The sequence below is a fragment of the Budorcas taxicolor genome, chromosome 6, assembly GCF_023091745.1.
Source record: "Budorcas taxicolor isolate Tak-1 chromosome 6, Takin1.1, whole genome shotgun sequence".
NCBI lineage: Eukaryota > Metazoa > Chordata > Mammalia > Artiodactyla > Bovidae > Budorcas > Budorcas taxicolor.
In genome coordinates this window covers 24,684,125-24,698,118 of record NC_068915.1, presented here as the reverse complement: position 1 = coordinate 24,698,118, position 13,994 = coordinate 24,684,125, and the positions used below count along the sequence as shown (strand labels likewise).

The following is a 13,994-nucleotide window of genomic DNA, read 5'->3' as shown; positions in this document are numbered from 1 at the left end:
CACATACACACAGGCCTTGAACAAGGGGGAACACAGATACCACAAAAACCTGATGCTAGAGAAGTCTGCTCAAGATATAATCAAACTTAAAAGCTTTTGCATGGCAAAGGAAATCATAAACAACCCACAGAATGGGAGAAAATATTTTCAAATGATGTGATCGACAAGGGATTTTCTCCAAAATATACAAACAGGTCAGCAGCTCAATTAAAAAAAATTTTTTTTAATGAGCAGAAGACCTAAATAGACATTTATCCAAAGAAATCATACAGATGGCCAAAGAGCACATGAAAAGATGCATAATATCACTGATTATTAAAAATAATTAAACAATTTAAAGTCTATTTTATTAAGGTATATTTTACATATAAAATACACCCATTTTAAGTCTACAGCATGAGGTTTGGAAAATATGTATCCACATATAATCAATACCAGAATCATACTATGGAAACTTCTCTCATCTCAAAAAATTCCCTCTTTGTTGGCATTTCCCTTATATTCTGGCTCAAGACAGCCACTGATCTGATTTCTTTTCTAATGCTTTATATAAACGGACTCATAAAGTATGCATTCCACTATATCTGGCTTCTTTTTTATAGCATAATGCATAATGTTTTTATATTGCTTTTGTTGTATTAGCAAATTGTTCCATTTTATTTCTAAGTGGTATTCCATTGTGTGACCATGCCATAATTTGTTTGGAAGCTTTTGGCTATTATGAATAAATCTAAATGAGCATTTGTTTACAGATCTTTGAATAGCCAGGGCACATGTTTTCACTTGTCTTTGATAAATACATATGAATAAAGATGCTGTGTCATAGGAGAAGTATACATTCAGTTTTTAAAGTTTCTTTCTGGAGGAGTCTGCTACATTGTTTTCCAAATTGTTGAATGACTACTTTCCCACTAGCAGTGTATGAGAGCTCCAGTTTCTCCATATTTCCACCAACACTTGGCATTATTGGCCTTTGTAATGTTAGCTATTCATATGGATATATAGTGATATCTTACTGCAGTTTTATTTTTTAGTCATAAATCCATGAAATTTATTTTTTAAATAAAAACAATAAGAAAAAATTAATACTGTGTGATGTCACTTATATAATGAATCTAAAAATGTTGAACTCATAGAACCAGAGAGTAGAATGGCGGTTACAAAAAACTATGGGGTAGGGAAAATGGGGAAATGTTGGTTAAAGGGTACAAACTTTAAGGGATAAGATGAATATATCTTGGGATCTAATGTACAGCATAGTGACTATAGTTAATAATACAGTATTGTATAATTGGAATTTATTAAGAGATTACATCTTAAGTGTTCTTACCAGAAACCAAAGCCCTATATACTACACACACATATATATTATCATCATATTATGCACTCTAAATATATACGTACAAATTTTGTTTGTCAATTATGGCACAACAAGGCTTCCCTGATGGCTCAGTGGGTAAAGAATCTGCCTGCAATGGAGGAGGCAAAGGAGACATGGGTTCAATCTCATGGGTCGGGAAGATCCCCTGGAGAAGGTAGTAGAAACCCACTTCAGTATTCCGGCCTGGAAAATCACAGGGACAGAGGAGACTGACTCGCTACAGTCCATGAGGTTGAAAAGAGTTGGACACGACAGATCAGCCAACACACAGGCTGGAAAAGAAGCTATAAACATTGTTATAATCTATTTCCTTAGAGGTTACCCTCCTTAGTGCTTTAGTCTCTATCACTGGAGTTTTAAATTTGCATTTTCCTGATGACTAAATGATACTGAGTATCTTTCCTGTGCTTATCAGAAAATCGTACTATCTTCTTTTGTGAATTGTCTTTTCATAATTTTTTTCTGTTTTTCAGTAGATTGACTTCTTCTTCTTCTTCTTCTTTTTGAGCCTCCTTTATGTCCTGGATGGGCTTTCCTGGTAGCTCAGATGGTAAAGTGTCTGCCTACAATGCAGGAGACCTGGGTTCGATCCCTGAGTTGGGATGATCCCCTGGAGAAGGAAATGGCAACCCACCCCAGTATTCATGCCTGGAAAATCCCATGGACCAAGGAGCCTGGTGGGCTACAGCCCATGAGGTTGCAAAGAGTCGGACATGACTGAGCGACTTCACTTCACTTATGTCCTAGATATAAGCCATTTGTGAGACAGATACAATGTAAATATTTTCTCCTATTCTTTGGCTTTGCATTTTCAGCTTATTAATGCTCATTTGAAGGGCAGAATTTTTAGTTTAGGTAAAGGTTGGCTTACCATATTGTCTTTAATTTTGGCCTTAGGGATCTTGTCTAAGAAGTCTTTACCAACATTAAAGAATGCAAATGTTATAAATCTGGATTAAATGTTTAAGGTTATGACACATTTAGAGTTGCAGTATGAGGTAAATGTTGAGCTTTGCTTTTTCTACACACTGAATTCTAGAACAATGTGTTGAGAAGACTGTCCTTTCCCATTGAATTATTGTGGCATCCTTGTCAAAAACAGTTGACCACATATTCATGTGTATATAGGGGGCAAGCATACATTTAATTCTTTCTGTAATCTCTATTTTATTTCATTGATTAAATTCAATTCACAGGTCAGTTCTAAACTGTCTTGATTTGAAATAAGTCTTTAAACCCAGTAGTGTGAGTCTTCCAGCTTTATGCTTTTAAAAAGTATTTTAACTATTCTAAATCCATTTTATTTATCCATATAAACATTGGAATCATCAATTTCTACAAAGAAGAAAACTAGGTTTGTTCTAAAGCTGTAATGTCTGTAGATAAATTTGAACAGAACATCTTTATAATATTGTCTTTTAATCCATGATTTACTATGTTTTAATTTTCCCTAGAAATTTGACAATTTTAAGTGTACAGAGAGTGAACTTATTTTGTAAACTTTATCCTTCAGAGTCTTATATTTCTGGTAATGTTGTAAATGGTATATGTTAATTTTCATTTTTTTGGCTACTAAGTAATTCAGTTGCTTCTGTATATTGATCTTATAGTCTGCAAATGTTACAAATTAACTTCCTAATTTGGGTAGCATTTTGGATATCTGCTAGGATTAATGCATGACTTTGTTTATAAAGGAATGATAAAGTGGCCCCTATTTTAACTATATCTAGGAGCACAATGCTTTCACTCCTTCTATAGATAAGTAAATTGAGATTAGAAAGATTGAGTGGTAAAGCAATGAAGAGAAAGGACTTGGGGTTTAGGCTGGAATCCAAATTTTTACCGTTTACTAGTTATAAACCTTGGGTAAGTTATTCTTCTGTCTTGGTTTCTACATATCTAACACAAATATGCTGATGCTGATAAAAATAATAATACAAGTAATAATTTAATATTAGAAATTGTGTTTTACTACTGTTGTTATATTAACCAAGATAATGAATGTGAAGGTTTTAGCACAGTGCTTGGACACAGTGACAAGTTTTAGCACAGTGCCTCAGACACCAACCAATGATACTTGGGTAGACTTCTGAATTCAAATTTAGGAATGTAATATTGATGAACAAGATAGATGTTTTCCCATTATTGATCAAAATTGTTTTTCCTTTAAAAAGTGTCCAGAACAGGAAAAATATGTATTCAAGCCCATAGGATAAATCCCCTTGAAGAAAAGACAAAGTAAACTTATTCAAAGATATGTGAGAAGTCTTGTTTGTTTTTGTGGGGAAATTTTGACTGGAAGATTTGTAGGTAATGCGTGATATATTCTCAGTTCAGGGTCCCTACTAGTTAATTAATCCCAATGATGGATATCTTTAATTCTAGGTAATAATGAACAAATTCATAGTTCTTAGACTGTCACTCAAAGCACAAGTTTTAAAAGACTGATACACTTTTCTTTTTAAAACCCATAAAATCTCAAATGATCACAAGAAGGGCTTTGTAGAGAAAAACTAGGAAAAGCTAGCATGCGATTTATCATGGTCCAAAGATGATCCTCAAGACCTATCAGATTGCAAGGGGATATTTCAGCTCAGTCAGGGGGAATTTAGAAGTCTTTCTCTGCTGGCTGATCACAACCAGTGTGTCAGCCGACAACATACGTGTACTCTCAGATGACAGCAGTGCTAGCTAATTAGCTCTTGTTTCTGTTTTGACTACTGACAGACTTAAATTATACTCATACTGTCGTGCAGAACAAATGCATAGAAAGGTGTGCCTTTGATCTAAATCATATAATTAAAAAACATATGGCTAAAGATAATTTTGGCTTGAAAACCAAATATCCTATTTCAATAGAAGTTCAAGTTGACTTATAAAAATCCAGACATTACCTCTGAGATTGACATTACAAAATGTCCTGAATATCTCTGCAAATTCCTCAATCCTCTTATCACTTTGACTTTTTAAAGATTTAATGCTATAGTTGTAAGTATAAAGCATGCTCTTTATGTATAATTCTTGAACTAGAATAAATTTCATCCTTTCATTATGATTAAAAAGTTTTCCCTTTTCCTGATCCTTATAAACTCTCTTCCAACAATCTTTATTAAAGGTCAAGAAAATGGTTTTTATAAAAGCCAGAATAACATATCACTTGTAGTAATTTAAATTGCAGAAGAATTTGTACCTGTTTGCTGAGGAGCTCTGTAAAGCATTCTAGGGGTGTTGGAATATTTTCCTTTTAAAGACAAATGCTCCACGCTTGGCATGCTTTAGCCATTGTTGCACCCATTTGAAGACTTCTAGATTAGAGTTGAGCATGGGCAAAGCACCCCTCAAGGGAAAGTGTATGTGTTGGAGATCTTTGCCTTTTTCTATACTCCATTGGGCTTCCCAGGTGGTGCTAGTGGCAAAGAACCCACCTGCCAGTGCAGGAGACATAAGAAACATGGGTTTGATCCCTGGGTCAAGAAGATCCTTTGGAGGAGGGCATGGCAACCCACTACAGTATTCTTGCCTGGAGAATCCCATGGACAGAGGGGCCTGGCTGGGTACAGTCCATAGAGTTGCACAGAGTCAGACACAACTGATGCGACTTAGCACACACGCATACTCTACTGCTTTTCTTTTGCTTTTTTTACTTCATTTTTCTTTTCAAAGAAACACCAGTCAGAAATACAAGTATGCTTTCTGATGTCCTTGATTAGAAGCTGCCCAGATGTTGAGAGGCGAAACCAAAATTATCATTTACATAATCCTTAATGCTGACCATTTTAAAACACACTGCAAAAAAATCAATTGTAAAAGGTAGGTTTAAACAGGCTCTTCTGTCTCCACTACATTGTCCTCATATCACTAAGATAATTTAACACTGAAATAAGCTTGTGTTGTGTGCTCAGTTGCTTCAGTCTTGTCTGACTCTTTGTGACCCTATGGACTGTAGCCCACAAAGCTCCTCTGTCCATGGGATTTTCAGGCAAGAATATTGAGTGAGTTGCCATGTTCTCCTGCAGGGGATCCGCCTGACCCAGGGATCAAATCTGCGTCTCCTGCATTAGCAGGTGGCTTCTTTACCTGCTGAGCTGTTGGGAAATCAGCTTATGTAATCATAGAAGTCAAAGAGCTGCCACTGTCAACCTGTGCATTCCACAGCTTTCCAAAGGACTTCCACCAACACGATGTTTCAATCCCTTGTGTCCAAGGAGTGGTCAAGGTTAATCAGTCAGCTTTCAACTTTCAACTGAAGAATATACCCCAATGGAGTGGTAGCTATAATCATATGGTATTTTTAGGAAAGTGATACTCTGAAAAATAATATCATAATTATTTATTTATGAAATGTTGGTTAAAACTGGAGATTTAATAATGACTGCTAGAACATATCATTATATTTCTAAAAGAGATAAAATATGCACAGAGAGAGTATCAATCAAATGAAGTATGAAAAGTCTCAGTCTTGTTATCTTCTTAATGAATGCAGTACACAGTGTCATAAACACCCTTACATCCTTGTCACATACTATGAATTACAAAGAGAAATACCGAAGAGATGGTAAATTGACTTCCTGTGGACAGGGTCTAGTGTGTTAATCCTTTGTCCCTTTCTCACTTCTTAGATGCCTTTCATTAGTGAGCTCTCATACTCTAATAATCAATCCCCAAATACTCATAATTACTATTGCCATTTTCACAGTCACATTATGATATTTTTAGTATGGTGAGTACAGTAATTATTTGTTAACAGCAACACATGAAAGTACGAATAAAATATCTTTATGTACAAAGTGGCAAGGCAGGATTTTGACCCAATATTTAATAATACACTTGCAAATTTTCCCTGTGTTAACATAGTGGAAAACAATAAATATAAACGTTAGGTAATATAAGAACAATGAAAAAGTAGAAAAGTCTCCGTGGATGAAAACTGTTGGTTCTGAAAACTTTAAACTCAAGGGACAGAGTTCATCAGTGAAACCACGTGCTGGTCTGTCAGGTTAACTGCTCACAGATGCCCCTCCTAAAATCCACTCTCCTAGGAATATGGTATTCCTATGAAATGTGGTAATATGCTTCTTCACATCCTAAAGGACAGGGGAGCAGCATGATTCTTTCTGATTCTGTTAGATTACTACCGCATGTCATCCGGACATCACTTCATTGGGACAGGTGACTGGCAAGCAGGATTGGAAGTCAGGATTGATTCCACAGGGCTTTCTCCCCATGGAGCATTGAAGCTGAAGAGTAAGCCTGTTGGGGGAAAACAAAAAGGTTCAGATTACAAGAAAGGGAAGAAGTAGAGATGCTGGAGGGAGACCATCACTTGGTAAGAAATGTCAGAGACCAGCTGAATTTTTCCACCCAGTAGAGTCACTGAAGGGACTTCCCTGGTGGCTCAGACAATAAGCAATCTGCCTGCAATGTGGGAGACCTGGGTTCGACTCTGGGGTGAGGAAGGCCCCCTGGAGAAGGGAATGACAACCAACACCAGTATTCTTGCATGGAGAATTCCATGGACAGAGGAGCCTGGTGGGCTATAGTCCATGGGGCTGCAAAGAGTCAGACATGACTGAGCAACTAACACACACACACACACACACACACACACACACACACACACACACACACACACAGAGTCACTGGAATGTCCCATACGCACTTCAACCTCAACAATTCTGAAAGGAGACCCACTAGAGTGCCTCTCAAACCCACTCCCTCTTGCTCAGTCATTCCAACCTTTTCTCTTACCTCCACTATCCATGCAGACAATCATGCTACAAGCGTAGCCATACTCTATACCCCTAATAGTCCTGACCCACAATGCCTGCATTCACACAATCACCACCTCTGGAGAATTTTATTTTCCAGACACTTCTCTATTCCATACTGCTGCTCCATCTCCATTCCAGCTACAGACTTGGCTTAGCCAGAATTGCAATAGCCCTCTGACTTCTCTGCTTCTAGTTTTATCATTCTTGAATTAATCTTGCACATTAAATGTTCAGTGACATGTTTCAAGCACAAATCTCACCATATTTGTCTTCTGATTAAAACACTTCACTGTACCCTATCACTAATGGGACATCATTCAAGGTCTGTTGCTTGGGGTAAAAATGTGAGTCGTTATGAAATTTATTGGCAACTTTCATGCTTTGCTGCTGTGTACTTATCAGGGAGAAGAATGAAGGGGCACTCTCCACCTCTCGTTTACAGGAAGGCTTTAGTTTATTACTTTGGGTTTTCTCATTTGCAGTACAGAAACAACTGTCTGTGTTGGTCTGAAAAGAAGCAGAAGCCGGAAGTTTCTGTGCTTTAATTGGGAAAGGGGCACCCCCCCACACATGGAAAGGCTTAGGTGCCCTTTCATGCTGCTGGTGGCAGTGCCGGTGGTTTGCTGGAATCTGGGAGGAGAATGACAAGGTGGGGCTGGGGTGGGCAGGGGGACCAGGGTGGAGACCTGCATTTCACTCCCTTGTGGCATGGTTGATGGAGGCAGGGCCTTTGGTAGGAACCAGTGCACTGCTGCCTTGCCTGGGAGGAAGCTGGACACTAGTTGCCATGGTTTGGGGGATGCTTCAAAGAGCCAGGAGTGGACAGAGGGTCCATGTCAAACCTTAGTCTGCAGAAGTGACTGTAAAGCAGGGCATTTCTCATGTCCTCCCAGAGCACCTGTGGCTGACAGACGGTCCAGCCCAGGCAAGAGCGTGGTGTCGTTCTAGAAGTACAGTGATTATTGGGATGGCTGAGAAACAGTCCCCACTCTCAGATTTTGGCCTCATTTCCTGGGTGTGTTCTACATTCAAGGTCAGAGAGTCTCCCAAAATGAATAAATGGCTTCTTGATGGCATTAATAAAAAGGAAAGAATCTGATTTTATTCTGCTTAGGAAAAGAAAGCATTTCATTCTCTCCACGTGGAGTCCTGTACACTGTAGCTTAGCCAACCCCTCTTATGATCTGGTACCCTCAACTGCTTCACCCTCACTTATCAGCCCTGCTGGCACTGAGCTCTGTCTTCTAGAACTGTGCTTCCAACATTATCTATGGACCAGGCTGGCTTTTTTAAACATCTCTAATCAGTTGCAAACTGGTATTTTTTAAAATAAAATCACGAGTAAAATGTTGAAGCAATATCAGATTGCTATGACAATTTTAAATGCTTACACTCAGAGGCTGTACTTAATCTCATTGTGGAACAGAATCAACAGTTCACTGACCCTGCAACAGCTCTAGGGTAAACAGTTTTCTATAAAATTTTCCATACCCCGTGCAGTTTCATAATTCTTTGCATCTATACATGCTGTTCCCTGTGCCTAGAAAAACCTAGGTCACTTTTTTTCTTATCCTGTAAGTCTCAACTTAAATACTAAATTCTCTAAGAAATTTATCATTAAACTTCAAGGTACTATGGCTATCTTTATCTGACTCTTTGCGACCCTATGGGCTGTAGCCTACCAGGCTCCTCTGTCCATGGGATTCTCCAGGCAAGAATACTGGAGTAGGTTGCCATTCCCTTCTCTGGGGTATCTTCCCGATCCAAGGATTGAACCCTGGTCTCCCACACTGAGGAGGTCAGATTCTTTACCATCTATCTTATTTACCATATTCTGCTAAAATGATCTTATTTGTATATCTTGCCACGAGTCTAAGCTTCTTCAGGACGGCAACCATGTCATGTTCCTCTTAATATCTGGTCTAGTACTTAGCAGAGTAAGATTTCTGTCACTTTTTTCTTCAACTGAACCATAATCCTCTGTAGGTGAGCTTCCAAGTGAAGCTAAGTGTTTGCAACATAGATCAGCTAGGTAAACATTTTGATTTGTTTGAGTAAGATAATGGTCAGGATTAATATGGTACTGCTAATTTTTTCTCCTTAAAGATCAGAAATCAACAATAGGAACAAACTGGGGTTTTCACCAGAGTGTATTCCACATTGACAGTCTTTCTCAAGAAACGGATTTTGCTTGCTTCATTAATGATTTTATCCATTAGTTGATGTTCCAGTTTGAATGTTTATACAATACCAGCATAAATTTTCTTTCCAACATTATAATCCCTCTAAAGTTCAGTTTGCCAGCTTCAATGATAATACAAAACTTTATGGTCATGGAATCTTTCACAACCCTAAATATTATACATTTGTGGTTCTCAAAAAAATTAATGATTGCTTTAATAATAAAGTATCATGTTAGATTCTTTAACCATATTGACAATACTTTATAAACAAAGGAGCACAATGGTTTTAAGAGAAAAGACCATTCTGTCCTGGTTTTATAGATATTGAACACAGTGTAAAGCATTATGAAGAAATTCATTCAGGGCTATAGACCAGTATTGGAAAATAAATCTCTTTTTACTTGTGACGTTTTCTTTTTAGCCCTCATCATTCATTTTAAATGTAAGAAAAATAATTGAAAAACATATTAAGCTCTTCTGGAAGTTCAAGAAGATGCTTTTGGATTATCAAGGGTATCATTTAGAAAATTACAGAAGTAACAGTGAATTATATCTGGGAGAAAAGTAGAAACGGGTAATATTCCGTTTTGTTAAGGATCCGTGGGAAGAGACTTTCATACAAGTTACTGGTCTTGCTTATTCTTGGTTCCTTATTGATCTGAAATTCCCTTCATATCTTAAATGGGCAGGTGACTCATAGCAGAATGGACAGGGGAACTATTGGCGAGGGAGTGACCAGGTGGCAGCCAGTCCCCTGCCTTCTACAGCATAGGATTGGTCTCAGAACAATTAAAAGGACTTCTGTTCAATTCTGAAATTGTTTTCCCTCTCATTTAAGATTTATCTTGGACTCTGTTGCTGTTTAGTCACTCAGTAGTGTCCGACTCTTTATGACCTCATGGACTGTAACCCTGCCAGGCTCCTCTGTCTATGGGATTTCCCAGACAAGAATGCCGGAGTGACTTGCCATTTCCTTCTCCAGGGGATCTTTCCAACCCAGAGGTTGAACCTGTGTCTCTTGCATTGGCAGGCAGCCTTATATCTTGGACATGTTTCAGTTTGTTTCAGTTCAGCTCAGTTCAGTCACTCAGTCGTGTCTGACCCTTTGCAACCCCATGGACTGCAGCACACCAGGCCTCCCTGTCCATCACCAACTCCAGGAGTCGACTCAAACTCATGTCCATCAAGTCGGTGATGTCATCCAACCATCTCATCCTCTGTTGTCCCCTTCTCCTCCCTCCTTCAATCTTTCCCAGCATCAGGGTCTTTTCAAATGAGTCAGTTCTTTGAATCAAGAGGCCAAAGGAGTTTCAGCTTCAGCCTCAGTCCTTCCAATGAATATTCAGGACTGATTTCCTTTAAGATGGACTGGTTGGATCTCCTTGCAGTCGAAAGGGACTCTCAAGGGTCCTCCAATGCCACAGTTGGAAAGACATGTTTATGTGCAATTAAAAAATTATCTTGAGAGTTATTTCTTTTTGTTAGCTGTGTAATGTCATCAATAGGATGAAAAATAATTTATTTGAAATTTCCATACCATTAGACATACTGTTTCTAAACGTTTGCTACTATTCTCCGTATACTAAGTTTTAATAATATTTCAATAATTTCCTTATGAAAATGTCCTAAAGTGAAGTTACTAGGTGACAAATGTGAAATTTTAAGTCTCTTAGCTAATATTACCAAACTGCTCTTCAAAAAGATTAATCCAATTAATCCAATTTATGCTGTTAAATGCAGCATATGAAATTATCTGTTTCACCAGTATGCTTTTTAAATACTGGAAAAAGAAAGCTCAATTAAATTGAAGGTTATAATTTTATATTGCCATTTCTATTTTCTCCTCTATGAATTGCCTGTTCATGGCCTTGGCTCATTAAAAAATTTTCCAATTTGTGTAAACGTCTTTGGGTATTTAGAATACTAATTAATTGGTCCCATATTTATGGCAAATGTTTTCCAATTTATAGTTTTCTTTATGACAATTTTTTATGTTTGAAAATTTTAAGTCATGATGTAGTAGAAATTTCTGTCTTGGAAATTGAATTTTCTTATATTGTTTCATGGTTTGAAAATTCTTAATCAGACACATAATAAAACCTAACTACATTTTCTTCTACTGTCTTTCTTTTACATTAAGTTCTTTATACATTTCCCCCATGTAGATATGGCCTTCCCTGGTGGCTCAGATGGTAAAGAATCTGCCTGCAGTGTCAGAGACCTGGGTTCGATCCCTGATCAGGAAGATCCCCTGGGGAAGGGAATGGCTTACCCACTCCAGTGTTTTTCCCTGGAGAATTCCATGGACAGAGGAGCCTGGTGGGCTGTAGTTCATGGAGTTGCAGAGTCAGACATGACTGAGCGACTAATAGCAATGTAGAGATACCATTATAGCTCAGTTGGTAAAGAATCTGCCTGCAGTGCAGGAGACCCTGGTGCAATTCCTGGGTCAGGAAGATCCACTGGAGAAGGGATAGGCTACCCACTCCAGTATTTTTGGGCTTCCCTTGTGGCTCAGTTGGTAAAGAATCCGTCTGCAATGTGGGAGATCTGGGTTCAATCCCTGGGTTGGGAAGATCCCCTGGAGAAGGGAAAGACTACCCACTCCAGTATTCTGGCCTGGAGAATTCCATGGACTGCATAGTCCATGGGGTCACAAAGAGTTGGACACAATTGAGCAACTTTCACTTTCATAAGTAATATTAGCTGATGATCCTTCACACTCATTATTAACCAGTGCTTTTTTTTTCAGACTATTTGTTGGGATCAATAAGAAAAAAGATGTGCTTTCCTGCTCTGCATTTTTGCATAGAAATTCTGACCTAAGTAGAAGTTCTATATAACAGCAAATCAATTCATTTGGCTATGTCACCCTTGTCACGCCTAATTAATCATGAGAAAATTAATCTGAGAAGAAGATTTACAAAACATATTTGCACTGTTCAGTTCAGTCAGTTCAGTCGCTCAGTCCTGTCCAACTCTTTGCAACCCCATGAATCGCATCACACCAGGCCTCCCTGTCCATCACCATCTCCTGGAGTTCACTGAAACTCAAGTCCATTGAGTTGGTGATGCCATCCAGCCATCTCATCCTCTGTCATCCCCATTTCCTCCCGGCCCCAATCCCTCCCAGAATCAGAGTCTTTTCCAATGAGTCAACTCTTCGCATGAGGTCAAAGAGCACAAATATGTATAGAAATACATACAGCTAATATATTTCTAAAATTTGAAACTTAACAAAAGTTGTTTTTGCACTAAGAGCCATTTTGAGGGTGGTATCAGCTAATATCTGTGAGCAAAATAAATTATACAGGGAAAGTTTAAACTAAAATAATCATTTTCTTATTCTGAAAAATTATGGTTCCTAAATGTAGCAATAAATATGCAATGAAAGGATAATATTTTTTGAAACTCTTACTGACCTTTCTCTGTTGACATGAAGGTCTCAGATTTTAGAACTAGACTGAAGTGATGAAGTGTATCAATCATGCCATGTAGTTTTAAATATTTTTCTCTTAATTATTTTCTTATTTCTTGTGTGTACTTTCCTGTTCTCACTAGACAAACTTCACAGAGAGGGCAATGATCATAGATGGAAGGTATTCTGGAATTCCATTAAATATAATACTCTGCACTAAATAGATGATCAGGCATAAGAAGCAGCAGGCATCAAATACATCCAGAAATGTATACTGAGATGCACATTTTTAACACGAGTTAATGTTTCCATATAAGTGTGTGCTGTTACCTACAGATCCAAAGACTTCTCAGCTTTTTTTTTCAACTTCTAGCTCAAATGTGTGTGCTAAGCTGGTTCAGTTTTGTCTGACTATATATTTGTGACCCTATGGACTGTAGCCCAGGCTTCTCTGGTGGCTTAGTGGTAAAGAATCCGCCTGCAATGCAAGAGCCTCAGGAGACGTGTGTTTGATCCCTGGGTTGGGAAGATCCTCTGAAGGAGGGCAGGGCAACCCACTCCGGTGTTCTTGCCTGGAGAACCCCATGGGCAGGGGAGCCTAATGGGCTTCGGTCCATGAGGTCTCAAAGACTCGGACACGCCTGAAGCATGTCTGTGACACACAGACTGTAGCCTGCCAGGCTCCTCTGTCCACAGGATTCTGCAAGCAAGAATACTCGAGTGGATTGTTATTCCCTTCTCCAGGGGATCTTCCCAACCCAGGGATCAAACCCATGCTTCCTGTGTCTCCTGCACTGCAGGCAGACTCTTTAGCTCTGAACCACAAGTGTATTCTATTTATCATGAATTTCTGAGCCGATATTTGATAGTTGATACCTTAGAAAGCAATTACTGGTTACTACATTTAAGGTTCAATGATTCAAGAGAAATAAAATGAAAAGGGGTAAGACAAACAGAAAATAGAATAGACCAATGTCGAGCATGTCTCTTCCCATTACTTTCATCTTTACTCTTCAGAACATTGTTATGTAATTCCACAATTACTCAGAAAGGCAACAGAAATTATTTACCTCTGCAAATCCAAAGACAAGAGATTAGAGGCTAGGAATATTTTTAGCAATAATTTTTAAAGTACAAAAGTGGAAAGGAACACAAATTGGGTGATAATTCATTTTGTTGAGCTTGTTTGGATCAGCACTCGTCCTTATTTTCTGTACAGAGACTGTGTTGAGGCTGCCTCC

The 13,994-nt window shown here is 38.3% G+C and overlaps 1 protein-coding gene across 2 annotated transcripts in view; it reads right to left on the bottom strand.

Annotated features, from left to right (window-relative positions):
* Positions 1 to 5,742: 5,742 nt before the first annotated feature.
* Positions 5,743 to 13,994, bottom strand: part of EMCN (endomucin) — a 128,896-nt gene continuing 120,644 nt past the window's right edge. For both annotated transcript variants that reach the window (XM_052642106.1, XM_052642104.1), the window contains exon 11: positions 5,743 to 6,631. The gene's annotated coding sequence lies outside the window, so the exon portion shown is untranslated. The remainder of the gene's footprint in view (positions 6,632 to 13,994) is intronic.